Below are 24,292 nucleotides of genomic sequence, written 5' to 3' on the forward strand. Positions count from 1 at the left end.
TGATTGAGGGGAGGCCTGTGCCCAGCAGTGGGACGTATATAGGCTGTTAATGATGATGATGACAAAGATAAAAGATGCATAATGTCTGTTATTCGTAAAATTAAAAGGTTAAACGAGGGTAAATCTGTACAACGCCATCTATATTTATTTTTGGGGAACGTGGGCTGGAAAGTCCCTCATAAGAATGAGATTTTTCTATGGAGTGTCCAAGGTGTGGTTTGGTTAACCCGGGTGAGAGCCTTCAGCGCCATTTGTCCGGCCAAGTAGTTAATGCCATCTGCGGCAAATCTACAATAAGTCACGTCAAAAAAAAAAAAAAGTTTGGTTAAGGAACAAGGGGGTTTAAGATGGTCACACCGAAGCAATTCATCTAAGAAAGCAATATTGCTTTAGGGGATTTGTTTGCATCGCGCAATTACTTTTATATGCGCAAATGTCAAATTGCAATATTGCTTTCTTAGATGTGGCCATTTTAACCCCCCTGAGTTGTCTAATTTTTGAAGTAGAAATAGACTGTCACTGACTTTTTAGAAATGAAAACCTCATGAAAACCACTGACGGTTTCGAATCGATTTGCTCTCGTATCGACCGCGGACATAAATGCTAATCGATTGATCTATTATTTACCACAAAACATCAATATTTTCACCTTTTCTACTTTCAAAGTTTCATTTGCTATGGATGGGGCTGGACATATGAGGAGCGTTGTGGGATCTTTCCACAAAAAAATATAGATACTTACTACTATAATATGAATCAAAAATCCTTATTACCAGAAATCTCAAATCGTCGTTGCCAATTTAAAAGCTCTTATATGTCGCCCTCGTTAAAATTATTTCTTGTCAGGATTGAATAGTATTTTGCTCCTAAAACATTCAGTACAAACTCTTATATACGTAATATCAATTATCTTTTAATATTTTTTGCACATATAATAGATTTTAAATTGGCGAATTATAACAATAGAACCAATAGGAAGAAAAATAAAACAAAAGAATACCGAATAAATTCCAAATGGAAGAATGTAATTAATACGACCTTCGTCAGATACAAATCTAAATGAAAGGTTCAGAAACACGCAGACCTATTTAATGTTTTATTGCATTTCTTATTGATAAGAAGAAATTAGGCATGAAATGAGGGGGAAAAGTGACAAGTAAGTATTTTCAGTAAGTAAAAAAACACAATCATCTTAGGCCGTACGTGGAATTTTGAAAAACACAAAGGAATGGCAAAATTACGTAATTGCCAAAATATCCTGAAGTAGCAGTTCATGTTATGATAACATTATTATTATGAATTGCATAGAAAATGTAAAACAATATATCATAAAACGTATCATATGTTGACGTCATCTAAATTGAATAAATAGGTAAAAAGTTATGATAAAAAACACAAAAAAAATTACACGGCTTTTTCTCGAAATTGTATTTTGGCGCTTACGTAATTTTGCCTTTCCAGTGACGATATAACCTATAGGTAAGTATAATCTATAGCTAAGTTTAGCAAACGTGAACCTACCTTTGCTAAACTTAAAGTACTTACTTAGGTAAGTACTTCAATGGTTATTTCTATAGAGAAATACTTTAATAAACCACCACCTTATTTACCCTTATCAATTAAATAAATTTTCCCAATAAGGTACTTTACTAGTTTATTGATTGAAACATTTCTTATCGCAACCGATATTGAAAATCGCAACAGAAGCTCTCTAGCTTCTATTGCGAATTCCTCTGTGCTTTACACCTGAATATTTACCTTAACCAGCAAACACTAAGCCAGCCGACACACGTACAAACATACTTCCTACAAACGAACGACGTCCAACAAAAACACAATCCAGCTTAAGCCTTTTAAAACCCGTTCAACGTCGAAAAGAAAATCCAATAATGAGAGTACACGTCGAAAAAAGCGGCGAATTATCGGGAATACCGCTTTCCGTCTGTTGAATTGCTGAAGGCATGGAAAAAGGCATTAATGTCTGTGAGATATGCGCCGCAGACGAAAGCGTGACATGAAAGAGGAATGCCAGCGAGCCAGCGAACGGCGACCACACTTCACCACGTTCAGTACACTGTACCGCACCGAAATTGTTTGAAAAGTTTGAAACCATTTATTATAATTGGAAGGAAGTAGTTAGTGGCCATTTATTCAAATATGGAACAGAACTTATAATGAGATCGAATGTGAATTAAAATTAATATTAATATGTTCCATCTCTCTTTGTTCAATCTGCGTAGTATCATCTTCTAGCAACGATGAAACACAAAAAAATAATAAAAAAGAAGTAACTAATGAATAAGATGTAGATGTAGCTGAAGTATATTCAAAGTGACACAACTAATATGAATCACGTAGATAAGTACGTATATTTAAAGTGGTGAGAGAGAAATACCATTTAGGCAAAACTTTTCAATTAAATGCTAACCTCTTAAGATAAGTAAAGTAAGTTTGAAAAGCATTGCTTGGATGAATACAAAGTTAGTCACCAAAATATGTGATGAATGTTACAATTTGAAGATATCTCTTTATAATCCAAAATAATTATAATTTAGAATTCAGCATAGAATATGTACAAAAATAATGAAGATTTAACTTATCCGTGTTATCCCGTACATTTCCAACTCGTGGCTACCGCATCTTCGGAATTCTTTTAAGGAATAAAAATTCAACTCCACAGCATAATCGTGCTTTTGATGCCATGATCTTGAACAGAGATCGTCTGACAGCTTATCCACTGAAGATAAATTTCCCTCGATACTGCAGCCACCTTTCATTTGATAGTGGGGAAGATACTCAAGAATTTATGAAGGAAGTAAAACTATAGAGACTATACTTAGCGAGTTGTTTCAGTAGATTTTTTATTGCAATTTCGCGAAATGGTTTTCGAACCTTATGAAAAGCCGTTTAATCAAAGAGAGTGGTATTGGCAGTTGTAGGTAGGTACTTACTGTATTTTTCACGATAATAATGCATGTACTTATTATCCTATACCACTGCTTCCTTTCTGTGTAAAATTATAGATTTTTCTTAAAATAGGGTAGGTACGGTCACGAGTCACTAATATGTATACACTTTCAAACCATGTCACATTAACTTTTTTGACAAATTAAACCGTAAGTCTCATTAAATGTCAAATATGATAGTGCGACAGAGTTCTAAAGTGAGTAAGTACATGATATTGCTCATGACTGTACAATCGAAATAAAACGCCAGCCCTTAAAAATAGATTTATTCCTAGCAATTTCGCATATAAGAGCGCAACGAAATAATAATAAGGGAAGATTTAAGACTCTTGGGAATTATCAGAGTTCTATAGACACAATTTGATGCAAGGAATGGAAGACTTCAATCATCCAAATACTCCAAGAAATCGGGAGACATTGTCTTATCTCAACTCGCGAATTGCTTGAATTTTCCGATTTCTATGGCTCAAGTTGGAGGAGATCCCGCAAATAACGTCGAACCACCCTTATACTATCGGGTGGAATGACAAAATGAACGAAAGTTAAAGCGATCTTAACTTCAGATATTTTATTGTGATTATTGATACCCTCCATTCGAGTTTTCGACTGAACCACCGATATTTTTTCAAACTGCAAAACAAATCATTTTTTATAGCATTTGCTAGTGCTATTATAGTATAAGCCTGTGAGATTTACCTATCATCGTGAGCACTCATTTAGTACCTACTTACTTCAAAGTGAGAAAAAGGTTAATTGAACAAACATTGTAGTAGGTACCTAACTGAAATCTCAACAAAGGAAGGTAATATTTGACTTAGTAGGTTTATTGCTAAAAGTTGTACGTGATATATTACTTGAACACGAGTTGCTACTCTCAATTCTTGTACAATTATTTGTTTCTAGACTTCGAAGTTAAATAAACTGCGAACTTTCAGTACGAGTAATAAAATAACAAAGAATTATGTTGGTGAATTGCTGAAGCCAAAGCAAATTGATCCACAAAAAGTTTATTGAGTAAAGAAACAACCGTAATGTTTTCCTCCTACTATTGACTTTTCACAAACACAACAAAGGATACATAAAAATAATCCGTAAATGCATTGTCTTTATAGACGATAATTTGAAATATTTACTTACAATAAAAATTGGTAAATGAACGTTTCTAAACTAACATTCAAGGAAAGAGATATTCAGAATTTAGCGCACTGCTTACCATTCAAAGTATGTCTATCTATGTTAGGTAAAACTTTGATAGCATAGTAAGACGTCGACGTCATATTCATAACGTTTGTAACAATGTTGGTTGATTGGGTTGGGTTGAGGAGCTCGGTGGCGCAGCGGTAAACGCGCTCGGTCTGCGATTGTTGAAGTTAAGCAACTTTCGCAAAGGCCGGTCATAGGATGGGTGACCACAAAAAAAAAGTTTTCATCTCGAGCTCCTCCGTGCTTCGGAAGGCACGTTAAGCCGTTGGTCCGGGCTGCATTAGCAGTCGTTAATTACTATCAATCCGCACTGGGCCCGCGTGATGGTTTAAGGCCCGTTCTCCCTATCCATCCATAGGGAAGGCCCGAGCCCCAGCAGTGGGGACGTTAATGGACGGATGATGATGATGATGAAGTTAGCTTAGACGACTTGTTGCTCTGACCACGTTACGGATTACTTACGTAAATCTATTCTGCTGTATTTATTGATATCAGTAATATCGTACCCGGACTTTATAATCCACCGCATTACATTACGACTAGCGGTTTTCAAAAATAGGGCTGTTTTGTAATATGACGGGTCAACAATCAGCCGGATTGTCATTCCAACATGTTCTGCAATATGGCTACGTTTAGCCGCATTGTAATATTGTTTGTAGGGTAATTAAATGAAAGACTGCAATCCCTTGTTAACCCTTTTCAATACTCGTCTTTTTTTCCTTTTTTTTTAAAGAGGGTTTTTTCTATACAGAATATGCCACCCTCATCAATACACGTTTTACCAATCTCTACAATTCGGTACAAACGTAAATCATAATTACCACCTTTAGATCGTACGTGCATATATAATTTGCATACTACACCAGAATTTTAAACTATTAAAATGCATTTGGATACTAAACAATTCCATTCAGAACACGTACTTCCTACATCGGCCGGAGTGTCGAATTTTATCAATCCTTCCATTATTCTAATCACGATTTGTCGATTAGTATGTGCCGCGTGTGTTCCACAACAGAGCAAACATTATAACTATTATCTAATATTATAGTGTTGATTCCAGTAGGCACCATCTCATTTTATTTTATGTTATAAGTACCTGTCATTTTCTTATGCGCCGAAAAGGAAAGGGACGGGTAATCCGGGTAATCGACAGGCATAAAATTTATGGAACACACGTCAATTTTAAGCATAAATCTAAAACAACCGTCTACAAAATTTACATTGGCCATTAACCCGACCTAATTAAGTTGACAGCACACATCAAACAAGATACCTCTTTGATTTGTTCGGATTATTCATTAACCCACTCATTCATTCAAAATTAACAGTCGTCAATCATCTGTCTCTTTCCTTTTTGGCGGATAAGAAAATGACGGGTATAAATTAAAATAAAATTAGGACGTGTCTACAGGAATCAGGGCCATTATTTTTGTTGTTAGTTTTACGTGACTTATAGTAGATTTGTCAAAAATAACAATAATTACTTCTCTCTTGGTAAACTGTACAATACCATTAGTACTATATGTACAGGCATGAGCAATATAATGTACCCACTTTAGGACTCTGTCACACTAACATATTTGACATAATTTACTGAGACAAAGAGTCAAAAAAGTTAATGTGACATGGTACCAAAGTGTATACATATTAATGCTCGTGACCGTATACATTATGTGTTTTTTTTTTAAACTCACGCCTTTAACCGTTAGCAACATGAAAACATTTATAGGTACAAATATATTATATATAGTAGTGTGTTAGTTGAAGACAATGTAGTGTTATTGTGTTCAAATGCGTGATTCACCCTTTACAAATAAAAAAACAGAGTAAATAAAGAATAGACAAAATATATAACGTTATTTAACCCACGTGTATAAAAAAAGGATAAATACAAAGACGTCGTGATCCACGAAAATCGATTTTAGGTTTTTCATCCATACATAGTATGGTACGGTACAACGTTTAAGACACCAGGCCTGAGGGTGCCCAGTTGGGCCCAAACCTAGGCTCAGGGCGTCGACTGAGAGGAAAAATATTTGAATGAATTAATCAACCCTAGTGGGTCGATAGCGATAAGCGATGATTGAGGGAAGTAAGATTATATAAGAGGTATTAAACGAATAAGTATGTTTAATTTAAACTTGTCTGACTTTGTACTTTTGATGCGAGACGTCTAGAGGTCAAGCTCACAGAACCAATTAAAGTTAGAGTGACTTTGCTTTATTTCTTAAATCGCAAATTATTATATAAACTGTTTATGATTTCTGTCTTTGTGGTTACTGCCCTATAATAAAACAAATAAAATGTACTTTGTTTTAGAAAGACAAAGATAAAGATTTTTATTGTGTATAAATTTTGTACACAAACAAACAAAAAACAAACAAACAACAAGCAAAGACAAACAGATAAAAGATGAGATTTGTGATGAGATTTTTGGTTTAGACAAAGTAAATATGACACGAGAAGAAGACAGAAAGCACAAAAGGACGGAGTGCCTAACTCTTTTCGTGAGTATATAGTAATTTCCAGCTAACATAAAATAATATAATATATAACATAAACTCATGATTGTATCACGATTGGGGTATTCAGAGTATATCCATCGCAAGATGAACTAAGTATCCACGCCTCACCGATCTTTCGTGATAGGTAGTGAGCCGTATTTTCATGGATAACCGACATTTATTTGCATCTTGTTTTTGGGTATATCTTTACTGATGATCCTTTTTATTACACCCAGGCACAATACATCTTCCACCCATTATTATTCTGATCATAATAAGGAGAAGCAATATATGTAGAAATATATTAATATACATAAATAGTATAAATATATATCTCCCATGTAGGTAAGTAGATTTTTTTATTTTCAGTACTGCACTAACCCGCTACTATACATTTGTACCTATAAATGTTTTCATATGCCTAAAGGTTACCTGGAAGAAATTGCCGCACGAGCCGCAGATCGCTTATTGTACATTTCTCATATATTTTTTTTTATTATCTGTACCTTGTGTGCTTTGTGCCCATTGAAGTATACCTAATTATCTTATCTCAAGTAACTATAAGCAACCTTTGGCTATAGAGGTATAAGAAATAGGTAATGAAAACAGCTTAATGCGGAAAAGAATCCTTTAAAAAACCCCGGCTAAAAAGAGAAGGTCATCTGAGGTAAATCTACAGTTGTATCTATAATAATAATATAGCAGTAGGTCACGTATATCCCTGACACCAGGGTTGATGGGGTTGGTAATCCACCTCACAACCCACACGATAGAAGAGAGAAAAGGTCACGTCAAAAATAACTTTTAGATTCGTATAAGTAACTAACTAACGTCAACAATTCCAATAAGACGGCCGGAAACCGGAAGCATTTGGGAGAGAGTAGAAGAAAAATAAGGGAGACAATTACCCAGTAGTAGGACAAAACCAGCACCAAATAATGAAAGAAAAAATATCCAATAATCATGCTAGTAACCATGCTCTTTTTAATAAAACTTGATTATATATAAATTAACGACTTCATTATTTTGACATCAAAAAATGTTTATATAAGATAGGTACCTATTACATAATTGTCGTAAGTACCACATAGATACCCAATATAACTACTTACTGCTATATTAAGCAACTTAACCAATAGCACATCCCGGACACTTCATACAAAAATACCTCATTTATTACACAGACGCTTCACATTGAAGTTATCGTACACGCGCATCTGTGTGTGAGACGTCTGACGTCAATACGATTGAAGACTAAATTAAAACCGAGGAGGGGTGAAGTAAATCTAACTTACCTAGCCTCTGATGGAGAGCGGAGAATTGCCGTTCTAAACGTAGTATTATTCCTTATTCTATGCCAATAGTAACATATTATACATAAATGAACTTAACAGTTTTTTAACATTCTCAATCAGTAGAATAATTAGAATAAATTTACCGTCCACAGCATGGACTTTATCGTTTTTTTAAACCGGTCAACGTAGGGACAGGTGTGCATTTTACAGCCTTATTAATAAACTAATTTCAAAAGTAAATTAGCTTCAGACAGGTCTCATCAATGTACCGTTGAAACCTGACTATTTATAGATGCGTTCATTTTCGACTTAAAAAGACTTAAAAACCAGAATTAGCTAATTGTAATACATACCTCCATAAATTCATGCATGCCCTAAAACCGGATGAGAGAGCTCAACGAATAGAATAAATAGTACCTACGTCATAGAATAAGGAATAATCAACGTATAAGAATGGAAGTCTTCGCCCCGCACCAATCCGTATCGGGCGCCGAGCTAAATTTACCTCACCCCTCTGGGTCTTACTTTAGTCGAAATGGCCGTAAACCGCTAAGGAGTAAGAGGGAGCGCGCGCAGACTATTTGTCTCGCTCGCACTTAAGCGGCCACAGTAAGAATGATAGTTTTGTGCGGAGTGTCCGTGGTGTGGTGTGCCCGTATGCGCCAAGATGAATAAAAAAAACCACAAGTATGGTAATATTTACATTTTTAATAGACAGTGCCTCATATTTTACCTGCAAGTATGTAGGTATACATTAATCGGTTATAGAGTGAATTACACAATGTTATATCTAGTATTATAAAAGATAAAATATGCACAATACAAAATGCTAATTCATTCAACGTGCTATAATTTGTAAATTATCTCAATTACTTACATAAAATGGCAAAGATCAATTTACTATACGAATATAAAAAAACCGATACCGATTACCGAATTGTTACCGATTTTTTCAGAATTAATTAAGTAAGTACCTACTAAATTCGTAAAACTGAGACAAACAAACATAAGCTACTTTAATAAGATACACTTCGCTAAATGTACACTTAAATCGTCTAGGTGTAAAGGTAAATTATGCTTGCCATGGAGACCCAAGTGTTTAACTTAATGTAACGTCGTTTACAAGTTTAAACAAAGTAAATACCTACAAGTTTGCTGTCCAAAAGATCTTATTTATTCCACTGTAAATCTGTTGTTCAGATTAGCGGAAACTTTGGAAGTCCTAAATTAATTTAATTTAGACGCGACCTTACCAATTTAATCTTTAAGTTTCGTCGCGATGGCGTTAAACCTAAACTAATTTTAAACGCCGAACTGTTTAGTTGGCAGCACGCAAAACTTTTCCAACGCTATTTAAAGTAAGTACTTAAACGTAAATTGTTTTTCATCACTAAAATCATTTGAGTTTGTTGTACGGGTATCTTTTCAATCTCGCTTATCAAACTAAAGTGAGCAGCGCCCATTAGCGATGCTTTTACTCGATAATTCTCAATAACCCGCGAAATCGATTTTGTATGCCATGTAACTTAATGTAACCGTATATTGTGTAATTTGTCACTTTTTGTAGAGCTAGCTTCACAGGCCTTTCCTCAGTGCTCCCAATTTGTCCAGCCAAGTTGTATGCCATCCAGTAGTGTAATAAATATTGAACGATACTCCTAAGTGACCTAATCTCTATTGGGTCTGGTTTTCCCTTCGCGGGTTAGAAGGTCAGACAGGCAGTCGCTTCTGTAAAAAACCAGACTTGTCAAATCTTTAGGTTAGATAAGGGGATCCTGTGAATAAACGGGATAATTCTAGGGAGATGATGACTCGTACCTATAAAGGTTTATTGTAATTTAAGTTGTTGTTAGGTAATTTAAATAATCTAAAATTAACTTGTCAAATATAAAACGGATCTCGATTTTTTTTTATCTAGGAATTTATTGCCCTCTTATAGTGAAGACCGCAAATGCCGAATATGATTTTTGTTAACAACACCCTGCAATAGACAACTACTTAAATCCGGGTAAGAATTAAAACTTCCTTTTTAACTTAATAAAGAAATCGAGGTTTTGTTGAAGAAAATTACATCAGAATGTGATTTTTCAAGAAGGCGCTTACGTGGTTTTACTATAAGGAGACGGTAATTCATCACTAATTTAAGAGCCACGCTCTTGTCGGTGTAGCATTCTCCATTCTTGTCTATCAAAGACCAATTCCTTCACTTCCTTATAAGACGTTCGCCTTCTCTTTAATCTGTTCCATATAAACTCTTTGTAGCTTCCCTTCTATGATGTTTTTAATAAATAAAACGTTCGGACGGTAATTATGTAAAATAAATTAATATCACCCCGCATCTACTCAACGTTCACAAGTAGGTATTGCATGTTGTGCTATTCAGTCGTACAGTGGTGTGAAACAATTATGAAAGAACACAACTGCTATTTCACCACACGACATGAAACGGAGATGCGACCGTGACCCCTTCTTAGCCTGGTAAAGAGCAAACGTTATATATGTTTTAAACACACTTAAGTACAATACAATACAACAATACTTTATTGCACAAATACAAATATTGGCCTAGAATATACTCCTCTCGAGGGTGGACTTAAACCTCGGGGGAAACTCAAAAAAAATAAAATTGGCCCTGATTCCTAATTTTATTTTAAGTTATACCTGTCACTTTCTTATCAGCCGAAAAGGAAAGGGACGAATGATTGACAGTTAATAATTTTAAAAAGGAACGAGCGAATGAATTAATAAATTAAAATCTCACTGATATGCAATCCGTTTGACGTGTCCAGTCAACTTAATTGTAACGGGTTATTGACCAATGTAAAATTTTGTGAGGGCTATTTTTTCTGCCTAAAATTGACGTGTATTCCATAAATTTTATGCCTGTCGATTATGTACCTTTCCTTTTTGGCGGATAAAAAAATGACAAGTACGTATATAACTTAAAATAAAATTAAATGGTGTGTGCTGGGATCAGTACTATTGTAGACAAAAACATAGTCTTCATATAATTAGTCTTTCTCATTAGATACTCAGTCTCTTTAATCGAACCTGTGGCCCTAGCTAAGAGGCTATTTATTAGTTTTCGTCAGTACTAACGAAATCATTGAAAATGTATTATGTACGAGATTCACAATTCACACAACGCCAACTTGCAGTGAAAACCACCAAAAGCGCTTCTTTGAAAAATTACAATTTAATGTGATTTTCTTCATAAAACCTCGATTTATTTCAATTAATTTCAATTTTTTAAGCCAGATAAGGGTTATATAAGTACTTACAATAATCTTTGTTAATAAGTTTACAACACTCCATTATTTAATATAGTTTAGACACAAATGCGCTCAAACTAATTGGCTTAACGTAATCCTTTAAAGCATTTCGAACTAAAATGAGTGGGTAATATTAGATATATTTAATCGAAAGTCTATTTAATTCGATTAAATATTTGGAAGACTTAAAAATGAAAATATATTTTCAGCATACTAGAAAATGAAGTAATAAAACTGAGGATTTCGCCTTTGAGGATTTATTATTTAAGTTTACAGATTTAAGATCAATGTAAATTATTTAGAATTCATGTACTTATAATAATATAAATAATAATCTACCTAACATGAACAGATATAATTATTACCAAAATAGAGTCGACTAATAACATTTATCGACTCATTTTGGTACAAGTATATATTCCACCGATTACATGGTAACTGGATCTGATAATTACTTCAAACCATTAGGGAAAACTGATGATGTAACAAATAATCATCACTACTATCTTTGTTTTAGAATGCAATTCCAAATGAACACGTAGATAAATATATACTCTTAAGTTCTCTTCTAACCTACACTATCTTTTCATTCCATTGAACAAAAACGGTGAGCGATCTAAGCAATTGAATCACTTTGGGGCATCTTACACCGTTCCACTCGATATACGACTCACTAGCGTTACTATTAGAGTTTAATTGCATACAATCATTCAATCTGACATTGGACTTTTAACAATTATTTTTACTTTCTTTCTCAAAAGGAATGTGAGACTTTCTCGCGACGCATTATAATTAAAATTTCAAGGTCCGTAATTTCGTATTATTTATTCTGTGGTTTCGTTACAGTTAAGTCATCGAGAGACAACGAGCCCAATCATTAATTTTTATGGCAACATTCTCATTCTGATTCTACTATTCAACAGGTGCAAGGTGCAATCAGTCGCCATTTCGCTCAGTAACATCCAATCAAGTTAAAAAGTTAATGGTCCATGAACTAGAAATGAGTAAAAAAAATAACTTATCTTTTTGTTTTTCTTCGTAGTCCGTCTTCAGATCACTCCAATACATTGCAGTCAATCTGCTTCTGCACACTTCTGCACGCAAGCCGGCTTTATTCATAAGACATATCGTACCATAACATAGCATTAGCATCATGCCTGTGTTGACATCACGTGGTTTTCAGGATTTGTACCCGGTTAATGACAATAGACTCGCCCACTATTACATGAGACTTAAACATGGCTGGCGAGAAGTGGGTGTACTTACTTACACCTCTGGCTACCTCTTAGGGGAAGACCTATATATAATAGACACCTGGCTATTCACGTACCAGTATCCTACTTTAGTAGTACAGACATGAGCAATATAATGTACCCACTTTAGGACTATGTCGCACTAACATATTTGACATTTAGTGAGACTTACAGTTCAATTTGTCAAAAAAGTTAAAGTGACATGGTACCAAAGTGTATACATATTAATGCTCGTGACCGTACCTACAGAATTCACCACATGATGTGATACACTATTATTATGTACTGAGGACTGGGAACTTGTTTTCACAGTGGTTCACCATCATCAGTTACAAAGGTAAATTTTCTTTCGGAGACTGGTTCTTATTTTGTTCCCGATAGTTACATTATAGTAACATAAGTATTATACATCAATAGTTACATCCATGAGTTATCTCCGTTTCTCTGTTGAATTTCAGACGATACCAGACCTTAAATTATGCGCCACAAAGTACCCACTTCAAGTAAAAATAAAGTAGGTAATTATATCGCCTTTAAAACGACAACTGTTTAAAATATTGCAATTTTATGCGTAGTTAATCTCAAATTAGGGCCTCTAACAGCTTTCAGTGTGATATTTGACTTTAATTCCGTGCAAATGGCTCGGCAACTGACCATAACAAGCTTCTAACTAAACCAGACCACACTATGTAGTAGTAGTTAAAAAGCGGAACCGATGGTCTTCAATGTTCAATGGTTTTTTTTATACCGACACGAGAAATTCCACAGCGCATGCGTGTGTACTCGTATCAACAAAATATTGGACTTATTCGGGTAATGAACCGCGTGACCAAAATTCTTCCGCGTCAAATTTCAGTTTTACTCATATGGAATTATAATCGCTATTACAGGATAGATACGGTAAAACTTTATTAATTTGAAAAAAAATTGTGTGAACTCGCCAAACCTGGTTTTCATCATCTCAGGGTTCGCTTGCCTGAAGATTTAACAGGTCCGGTCATTCAAGAAATGACTGCCTATCTGACCGTCCAATGTGAAGGAAAAACCACCCCAATTACAGATTAGGTCACATACCGAAAACACTTCTCGAGTAAGTAAGTTATTCGCCAAACCTGGTATCATGCGATCTAACCTTTATAAAGTTACGACTTAAGGACAAGCGAAGCAACGGCAACCAAAAAAGACCTTTACAAGCCTGAGGGCAGAAAGTCACATTTTAAAAAGTATAAAGTTCTCGGTATTGAAACGTGGGTACTCGGTAGATCTTATCTTTCTGCTTCAATGGAAGACTGTTATACGTGAATGTATGTTGGCGTAATTACACAAAACACCATTTTAACGGTTTACAAACACATTTGTTGTACGTGGGTTCAACGCGTACGGTGCACCACAAATATAGGAACTTTAGTTAGAAAAATTGACATTCGGGACTTATCTAGGTCTACTACTTTTTACAGAGTTCGAACTGCATGTAGAATAAACTTTATTCCCCGGAAGCTCGTGGTGCTCTATGGTCCGGCTTTTTGGCGGGAACGGGAACGGGACGGTTGCGCTCTTCATTGAATAATCTAAATAATTAATACGAAGTGGTTTCTGTGGTTAATCATCGCATTAGTTTTGGTGTCGGAAAACATTCGCGATAGTGTTATTATATCCGAATATTCAATAAACAAAGTGTACCTACCTATTTTCGCTTCTTGCCAACAAGCCGCTTCATAACTCGAAAGTTTATGCGGACTTTTGAGTTAATTCGTTTGGGGTTCGGAGTAGGAGTCTGTTCCGAGGGTGGAAGCTTAGGTTTCATCATTTCATTAATCATCATTAAGAAAAAATACATAAGACATAGCTGTATGGGCGTAGTACCCTTTGCCTTGCCCTCCGGGGAAAACCAAAACAAAAAAAGCTCTATGGTCCCCAATAAACGTAACGAAGAATAAACAAAACAACAATAGTTAGTTCTGAATTCAAATTCTGATACACAAACTCCACCCATTCATCATTTTCTCAATGAGGGACTTTCCAGGCGGCTCACCAATTCAAATACAGATGGCGCTGTACAGATTTGCCTTCGTTCAACATTCAAATTTCATGGATAACAGACATATGCATCTTTTTTCTTTGTTTTTGGGTATAAATGATGCATAACACCCATTATTATTCTGGTCAAAATAAAGAGAAGCAATATAGGCATATAAGCCTCTGACATTAAGATAATAATAAGACCCCGAGCAGTGAAAAAATAGGTAATTATCACGTTAAATCTACAGTTTTTGGGCAACGTAGCCTAGAAAGTCCCTCAATACATTTTCTTTCACACCACAACTTTACTTTCCCTTATCCCTTAACACTGTGTCTTATTCTAATAGAAAAGAACAACTATTCATTTACGGAAACAGTCGACGTCAAAGGGAACAAAACTCAGCAGGAAAGTTGCTCGATCGTGTGTAACGACTTATTTCTAACGTTAAGGAAAATACGACGAAAAAGGTTTCATAGCAATCAACGATATCTTATTATATCATATTATTATTACAATCAAATAAAATCGTAATTGGGAATCCGTAATACGCCGAGCAATTCATTTGTTAAATAACGCTTTTCATTCATAATGTACATGTTAATAGAGACGTATTGGTGCTAATTCCTGTACCGACCATCTAATTTTATTTTAAGTTATACCTGCCATTTTCTTATCTGCTGAAAAAGAAAGGGACGGGTAATCAACAGGCATAAAATGTTTATGTATGGAACACACGTCATTTTTAGGCAGAAATCTAAAACAACTCTCTAAAAATCAGCCAATACCCGACAGAATAAAGTTGCATACCTAGAGAGGTACCTATTTGATTCGCTTGGGTTATTCATTTATTAACTCATTCGTTTTAAAATTAACAGTTGTCAATCATCCCTTTTCTTTTCGGCGGATAAGAAAATGACGGGTATAACTTAAAATAAAATTAGGTTTTTACTAATGTATGTTTATAAAAAAAATACGTTGCCAACCCCAACGGGAAATAGGCGTGGTCTTATGAATGTATGTGTACGTAGAATATTCCATGGTATCTTATGTGATCGATGGTTTGAAAACCTCTAACTCTCTAAATCATACAAAACTGACGAAAAGTGATCTTTAAACTAGTTGTAACTCTGCCTGCTCAAACAAAGAGAGTTTATTTGTGCACTAAAATAAACACTATTTCCATTTCTATTATCCAAGCCATAACGTAACTCGCGGTAAGAAAGCGGACATTTAAATGCTAATAAACTTCAGACTGCCACTTCGTTAAATTATTTAATATTTAGGAAAACATACTGTAACTTTCTACCTAAACATGTTCATACATTACATTGTTTATGTTTAGAACTTCTCTTGTCACGCAAAGTACCTACTTTATTAGAATATACTGCAATTTTTTTACATCATGTCTTGTGAACGAACAATAAAGCTGCAGAGGGACGTCGCCTTGGCAACTGACGTTCTTTGTATAATATAGTCCTCCGTCATATATTTTTTTATTTATTTTTTGTTTCAGGCACCTAAGGCCCAAGAATACAGTAAATATTATAATTATAATTGAAATAAACTATATAGGGAATTTATTGTTCGTCTTCGCCTCTCTGGCCAGGACAGGCGGAATATACGTCCAACACAATCTGGAGAATTAGAAATACCTCAAGTCAGTCAGTGCTACTATACAAAAGAGGTCTAGAATAGTCTAGACAGACTATAACAAACTATATAGATTGTTTATGTCGTTCGTTTACTGTTATCGACCTCTGTGGTCCAGTGGTTGAGCGTTGGGCTGGGTTGAGGACCTGGGTCCGATTCCCGGTGGGGACACATCACAAAAATTACTTTGTGGTCCCTAGTTTGGGTAGGACATTACAGGCTGATCACCTGGTTGTCCGAAAGTAAGATGATCCGTGCTTCGGAATGCAAAGTTACTGCTTACTGATGTAAGTAAGTAGTCAATACATGAGCTATGTCAGGGGCCGTTGGCGGCTCAATAGTAACCCTGACACCTGGGTTGATGAGGTCGGTACTGCACCTCACAACCCACACGATAGAAGAAGACTGTTTAATGAGAACGAATTCTATTTATCACTTCTATGAAAACTAGCAGGATCGATTTCAAAGAATCCTTTCCCTCAGTGTCTAATATCTCGTAAACCTGCATAAACCCCTTAAAACTCAAGAGAAGTTAGTTCTTTATTAATGAAAACTACTAGACAGAGCTACCTCTCGCTAGGTCAATCAACTCTAAATAATACCTACCTATCAATTATCATTTAAAACAGAATTCGAAATCTCGAGACTATTTAAAGTCCGTTTAGAGCCTTACATACTTACATAAATGTCTCTTTCATTAGTCGTATTACATTTCAAACTCTCTATTAAGGTGATGAAATTAATCGCTCCCTATGCACATACTTTTACCTTTTACTAACTTTCGTTTGAAACCTAGCCGTGACACTGAGAGTCGAGAAACAGCCCTTTTTAGATAACATTTACAGCCAAGTAAAAGTGTAAATATTATCATGCATCTCAACAAAAGTTTAGCACGATTTTTCTTCTATCTTAAAAAGCATTACAGTCATGCATAATTGCTTAAGATTGAAGATACTGCCTGAAGATACTACTGAAGATAATCTCCAAAATTTTACGGAAACAAAATAGAACTGTCCTTTTTTAAATTAAGATGGGTTTGCTCTTGACTTCGTTCTTCCACGAGGAGAGGAAGAGATCGACGGTGCAACGAGCTTACCCAGAAAATGCCTATTCACCCGTGATTAAAAGGACCCCAGGTTATAAGATACAGGAAACACCGACGCCGGCAGCCCATTCAATTCCTTGGCTGTGCGCATTATGAAAGATCAAGCGAAGCGCTTGGTGCGCTTAGAGTCTAAACCAATCTAACAAACACAACATACAATCATTAGAAACAAATTGACATGAACAAGACTATATAAAAGTTACAACATTTTTGGCATTGAATTACGTATAATATTTATTACTTTGTAAATATAAAATAAAGAAACAAGAATGTCTGTAAGTACAAAAGATACTTACGCAGCAACTTGATTATATGAATCAGTCCTTGTCATATGCGAATGGGTATTAAAATTATATTTGATGTAAATTATTTTGTAAGACCATTGCTTTATAGAAAACTTTATAAGTACAGTCAGCGTTTTCCCCAAAAAGTGCTAAACGACAAAACCTAAACAAGGACAGGTCAATAGACAAGCGTTTAGCGTATAGATACAAATCAGCTTTACCTCCAAAATTTGACTTTATTGATGCTAAACATCCAACGGTATCATAAACCAGAGTCGCTGAAATCGTGACCACCCTTATTATGCAAACGCTGCGGAGCTGCCTTGATGCCTTGTAAAGATGTAGTATTTGGGGTCAAGGGCTCTTGTGTCCTATGAAGACAGTCTTATGAATACAGAGAACTGCAACTAAAAGATGACCTATTCGATAGAACCAGTTGTGATCCTTTTACTGACCTACAAAATGGAAAGTAATAAATAATAATAAAAATCTTTATTTTCTTTTCACAAAGGTAACATAAATTACTTAATCTTAACTAGGGTAATGAATGATACATAGAGCTATAGTACCTTTATGAGAGATTGGTGTCTGTACTAGGTGTGACCCTGTATGACAGATCACCAGGCTTCCAACCTCTTACGGAACTCCTAGTTTATAACAAAATTGTACATAATATCTTCTAAAGCAGCGCTTCGATATTAGATAGTAAGTGAACATTTATAAAGTTGGTAAGCATAATAATTAACTGTACATATTTAAATATTTTATGTGTAAAACCTGTTAACTATTTGATAAAAATCATGGCAAAGAAATCAATCTTGTCTAAAATGACGATCAAGACAAAATAGAAGTAGGCTTAGCAAAGCAACGTGTTATTTAATTAAAAGGCCTGCTCAAGCTTTTGCAAATACTTTCAAAGGTATCGAATGCGGTCAAACGCTTAACGGACATCGAGATGAGTGTAGACATAGATGAAACTAGATATAGATAACACTTCACACGAGACGTGCAAACTCTCCACACAGGATGTTTAACTTTTCCCCGGTTGGGTCAAATAAGTGTTACAAGAACAAATTCGTCGCGGCCTTAATTTTGGTATTTGATTGATGGTTATAATAATGCTGGGACCTTTATTGTTCCAACTTACTACATTATTACTTTGTTATTGTTTTGGAAATAGTTTGTACGTTAGAAAGAAATGGTAAGTACTTCGGCGAGGCAGGCTGTTTGCGAGTTTGGAGTAACTTAAGTACTTCTCATTGGTGATCTTAATTATGATCATTTAAATGAGGCATACATGCTTACTTAACACTATTTCCCATTTTTATTAGATTCTTTTGGATTTATATATATACGTATTGTTATATATTGATTAATAGTGATAAGTAAGCAAGCAAGCCTCATTTATATGATCACAATTATTCCTATTAAGATCTTTCGTGTCTTCTCCATAATCTATTTAATTTATCAAATAAAAATAGGGGTTGACAATTGTAAAATGCTTGCAAATAATAATTATGATAATTCAGAAATTGCTCTATCAAAATTTTCATGTTTATACTCTATTAAAAACCTGAATTGCTTTCCAAACCCTTTGTAAACCTCGAAAAGTCAAATTAGCTTCGACAAATGACAATGGGCACTTTTGTATGAAACTTGGTCCAAGTACCTCCACTGATGAGACTTATATGTAATGAAAGCTTATGCTTTCCCTATGATTCTGGCAAAGTCCTATCAGATTCTGTCCCGGGGTTCTTTTTTTACGGCCATGTTTGTCCTGGCTAAAAATGTGATAAAATACAGTGGGAGCTAAAATCGACTCAAGATTTGTTGCTGGATAACTAAGTCTACATAAATAATTATGTATCATATTGTATATCATTTTAAAGAGGATCTTTTCCAGAATCCGAAACATAAAAAAAAAAACAAAAAAAAATCTTTTTGTAAGCGAATTATAGTCAATTTATATCTGCAGCGCCATTGTTTCTCGGTAGCTAAGTTCAAGTTTCATGCCTTTTACCCCTTCCAAAAGTATCTTACCGATTTTTTTTATATTGCTTCCGGAATTTGATCTGAGTGATAATAACAAGAAAAATAAATAAACACCTCTCCGATAGAGACCGGCTAAGCTATTGCCTATTGCAAGAAATCGTCATCATTAGCAAGTCATTACGGTATTGCATATTATAAGCTTATCAGCAACTTGGAACTTGGTCCAAGAACCTCCACTGGTGAGACTTGCATGTAATGATAGCTTATACTTGTCCTATGATTCTGGCAAAGTTCTATCAAACTCTGTCCTAGGGTTTTTTTACGGCCATGTTTGTCCTGAGTGTACAGTAGTGGACTGCAAAATCACCTCAGGATTTGTTGTCGATAAACTATTTAACTAAGTCTATATACATAATTATATATCATAATGTATATCAATTTTAAAGGGGAAGGTTATCAGAATCTGAAACACAAATAAAAAAATGCATTAAGTATGTAAACGACTTTTAGCCAACTCACGTCCGTAGCACCATTTTTCTCAGCAGCTACGTACGAGTTTCGCGCCTTCCAACCTTTCCAAAGAAGCCCAATCATTTTTTCCTTCTTCTGATATTGCATTCTTAACCTGACAAGACTAAGTGACAACAACAAGAAATAAAATAGATACCATTCCGATAGAGGCCGCGTAAGCTATGGACCTATTGCAAGATAACGTACTCAAAGGCTAGTCATTATAATCCAACAGACGTAACATGATTAGAATGCGGGAGGACGCAAATGTAGTATGTTTTCTTTCACCACAATCTTGTTTTATTAATCCAGGCTTATATCTTGTCTTATAAACAATGCCGAATGGTACAACAAACGTATCGTAAACGTAAGGTTGCCTGGTAGTAATTGCTACCTTGGCAATAAAGCCGCCTTTTGCACCAGTTATTGCCTGAACTTGTTTAATAAATGTGTTTCTTTTGTATACAATAGAGTCATTGTATTGCATCTTGATTAGAATGACTTATTTCTTGTTTCTCTCGTACTAAGCTGTATAGTTGTATTGCTGTTAGTATTAAAGAGACACATATTTCGTCTCTTTCGCATAAGGCGATGTACTACATTTCCGTCCCGCCGCATTCTAATCATGTTACGTCTGTTGGATTATAATGACTAGCCTTTGAGTACGTTATCTTGCAATAGGCAATAGCTTAGCCGGTCTCTATCGGAGAGGTGTTTATTTATTTTTCTTGTTATTATCACTCAGATCAAATTCCGGAAGCAATATAAAAAAAATCGGTAAGATACTTTTGGAAGGGGTAAAAGGCATGAAACTTGAACTTAGCTACCGAGAAACAATGGCGCTGCAGATATAAATTGACTATAATTCGCTTACAAAAAGATTTTTTTTTGTTTTTTTTTATGTTTCGGATTCTGGAAAAGATCCTCTTTAAAATGATATACAATATGATACATAATTATTTATGTAGACTTAGTTATCCAGCAACAAATCTTGAGCCGATTTTAGCTCCCACTGTATTTTATCACATTTTTAGCCAGGACAAACATGGCCGTAAAAAAAGAACCCCGGGACAGAATCTGATAGAACTTTGCCAGATTCATAGAGAAAGCATAAGCTTTCATTACATATAAGTCTCATCAGTGGAGGTTCTTGGACCAGATTCGCCCATTCTCCTTTATTGTTAGTCTGGTTATATCGGTTGAAACGGTGCCGCGATAAATATTTTTGCAGTTAGATTGTTTCTTGCAGCTCTACCTGCGTTTAACCTTTACTCTGCAGTCACGTTTCATGATGCAAGAGTTCAGCGATCTAGTTCATTTCATAATGTACCGCAACGCAAACTTCACGAAAAACGTTGCCCATGCACGTACTCCTGTTTTTAGCGTCAGTTTCCTTATCACTGATGAAATGCTCAACGTTTTGTAACAATACACCGTAATTTAACTTCGCAGCTTTTTACCGCGAGCGTATACGAGAAAGCTCCTAATTTGAAATTACCTCATTGTCGAGTATTGTCGACAAAGCGAGCACTGCCGTTCCCTTACCACAGTTACCACCCTTATCTACATAAATTTTCTTCTTAATTATCAAGACAATACATTCATTTATTCAAATACGCCATCTCCAAGTCGTTTCGTGATCAACTTGTAAAATTTAAACAAATGTATTCGTCAGGAGACACGTTCCAACTGAAGCCCGAAGACGTTTATTCATATTGAAAAGTACCTGTTTTATATTCGTAACTGGAACTCGACTTACCTTCGATGCTGCGCCGTCTGTGCTCGGGGCCAACCAGCCGACTCCTTCCAAACTTCACAAAAATTACCACTCCTGTTCAATCACGAGAAAAAAGCACTTCGCCGATACACAAAATCTCCATAACTCATAACATTTCACAAATCACACTGAATATGAATCTCAACAGGCCGCTCAGAAAAGTTTGCTTACACGCCGTTGCGTACGGTAATGTGAAATGTCACATTAAAAGTTGTCAAAAGTTTTTGAATGCTCGACTTGTTTGAGGGACGAGGGAATTGTCGGGATAACGTTTTTGTGTGGAATGTGAATCGCGCTAGCGCAGCGACGCGTGCAGGCTATGTTGTGAGGGCAGAGACCCCGGCGGCGCGAGCGCGGCGAGGTGGCGAGGTGGCGCGGAGCTGCGTGCGCGGGCGCCGACTGAACGCGAGACGCCGTGATACCGTTGCTCCGAGAGTGGGAACACCGAGGCCGGAGGCTTTGACATTTCTAAGCTAAACTATTTCAGTTTATCAACGTCACGACTAGTATTGTTGTTGGCGGTATAAATTGCAACAATAATATAAACGGTGTTTTGACGATTTTGGCATTTGTCTACCGAAATGTAGAATCGGATGAAGGCTTGAATACAAGGTTTTTAGGGTCGTTATTGGAAGAACACGCTTAGATATCATCGGAACAATGGTGTGTGACAGTAAAAGTTGTTTTCTTTTGACACTATTGTTGTAGATAATAATGCTTAATTTCATAGATTGTGGGAGGACATTAGTGTCTTTCTTCGTAAGGGAATTACTTCAACTTTGGTAACTACCTACTATCTATAGATTAAGACACTTGTGTTATTCTTAATAGAAATCAAGACTTACTTAATTGAGTACTTTTAGGTACTTATCAATTACATGACATGGGACATAGGGGAGACCTGTGCCCAGCAGTGGGACTCGCTTCAAGCAATAGGAGCGGCTATGAAGCATCCACCACGCCACTCCAGTGCAGGTTATCAATTAGAGACAGTCAATTTCAAATCATAATTTTGGCAAACAGTGTTTAAAAAATACAAACTCATTTTTTTCACTAGTACCTAAGTATAAGTGAACTAAAGTGAAAAATAACAAGCAACCGAACAAAAATGTACTTACCAAAAATTTGGAGCTAAAGCAAGAACGTTATATTCCCACGGTGTTAACAAGTTGGATCGAAACTAGTTCAATATTAGAGTCTTAGATGTAGCACGCGATACAGATTCGAAAGGGAAGCTGGTGGCACCAGTGAACGATAGCTGTGAGTAGGGTTGCCAGGTGTTTGGCTTTAGTCGGACATGTTTGGCTTTTTGCGGTTGTCTCCGGCCAAATATTTCCGGGTAAGGCTTGTCCGGCTTTTATTAGGCTTTTTATTACAGTAGGGATACCTACGACAATGGGCTGGGTGGGTACAGGCAACCGGAAAGCAAACTACGTGTGACTACACATAATTTTTTCATCAGCCCAGCTGTAAAAACAATATTTTTGGCTATTAAAAAAACATGGGCTTTTACAGCTAAATATCCGGCCTTTGTATTTTACTGCTTGGCAACCCTAATTGTGAGCAATGAAGAGCACGGATACAATTACTGCTCGCCCGCTACTAGACATGCCTTTAGTAAAAATGGCTGCCATATTTACCTCGGATGGAATTTACTACTTGGACAAACAACCATTTAAGACAACATATCTGAGGGCGCCCAGGAACACAGACATACTGCTTGGGTGCGACTAGACATGTATTTATCAGTAATTAATTTCTCTTACAGAAACAAATTAACTTTATGGTATAGCCAGAATGAAGCACGGAGCGTACATACCTACCTACTACAGACTACCGAACTCTATTATGTTCATAATTAATTTTCATTATTTGTATAGGTATATAGGTTATCGACACACTACATTGACTCTATTGATGCTATTTGATAAGTATATTTTGTCATTTAGCAATTTTAGGCCCTCAGGGTTTTGTACTCGAAATTTTCATGACTGAATGAATCGACTTAAGTACTGGAAATTTTTTGAGACAATCGGCACAATAATTATTAAGAAAGAAAGACAGAAACATTTATTACTTCCGGACTCCACAGACACAGACAGACAGGTACATTACATTAGATATTCACCTCTAGTAAATACCATGCGTAGTTTTTGTACCGTGCTCTGTGGTTATAAGTAAAGTCTATCAATCCACACCTTCTCGAAGTAAGCCACTAAACCGGGCTTTAGACTTGAATCATAGTTTTTTTTTAATGTCAGGTGAGGGCCGCCACCGATGAGGTTGTTGCTCCTTCACAATTTGCTTCAAATTCCAGCTGTAGAAAAAGTTGTTTAGCTTTTGGCGGAGAAATTAAGTTCAAAGTCCCTTTCTAAAAAACTGACTTCTCGATCGAAGTCAGAATCTAGCCTTCTGAAGAACTAACGAACTTCTAATCAACTCTTTATGCAACGCAATT

The 24,292-nt window shown here is 35.7% G+C and overlaps 1 protein-coding gene across 1 annotated transcript in view; it reads right to left on the minus strand.

Moving 5' to 3' along the window:
• Positions 1-22,219, minus strand: part of LOC126370034 (chaoptin) — a 116,334-nt gene extending 94,115 nt beyond the window's left edge. Inside the window, exon 1 of the mRNA XM_050014661.1 lies at positions 21,817-22,219. The gene's annotated coding sequence lies outside the window, so the exon portion shown is untranslated. The remainder of the gene's footprint in view (positions 1-21,816) is intronic.
• Between the last annotated feature and the right edge of the window lie 2,073 nt (positions 22,220-24,292).

This window comes from Pectinophora gossypiella, chromosome 10, assembly GCF_024362695.1.
Source record: "Pectinophora gossypiella chromosome 10, ilPecGoss1.1, whole genome shotgun sequence".
NCBI lineage: Eukaryota > Metazoa > Arthropoda > Insecta > Lepidoptera > Gelechiidae > Pectinophora > Pectinophora gossypiella.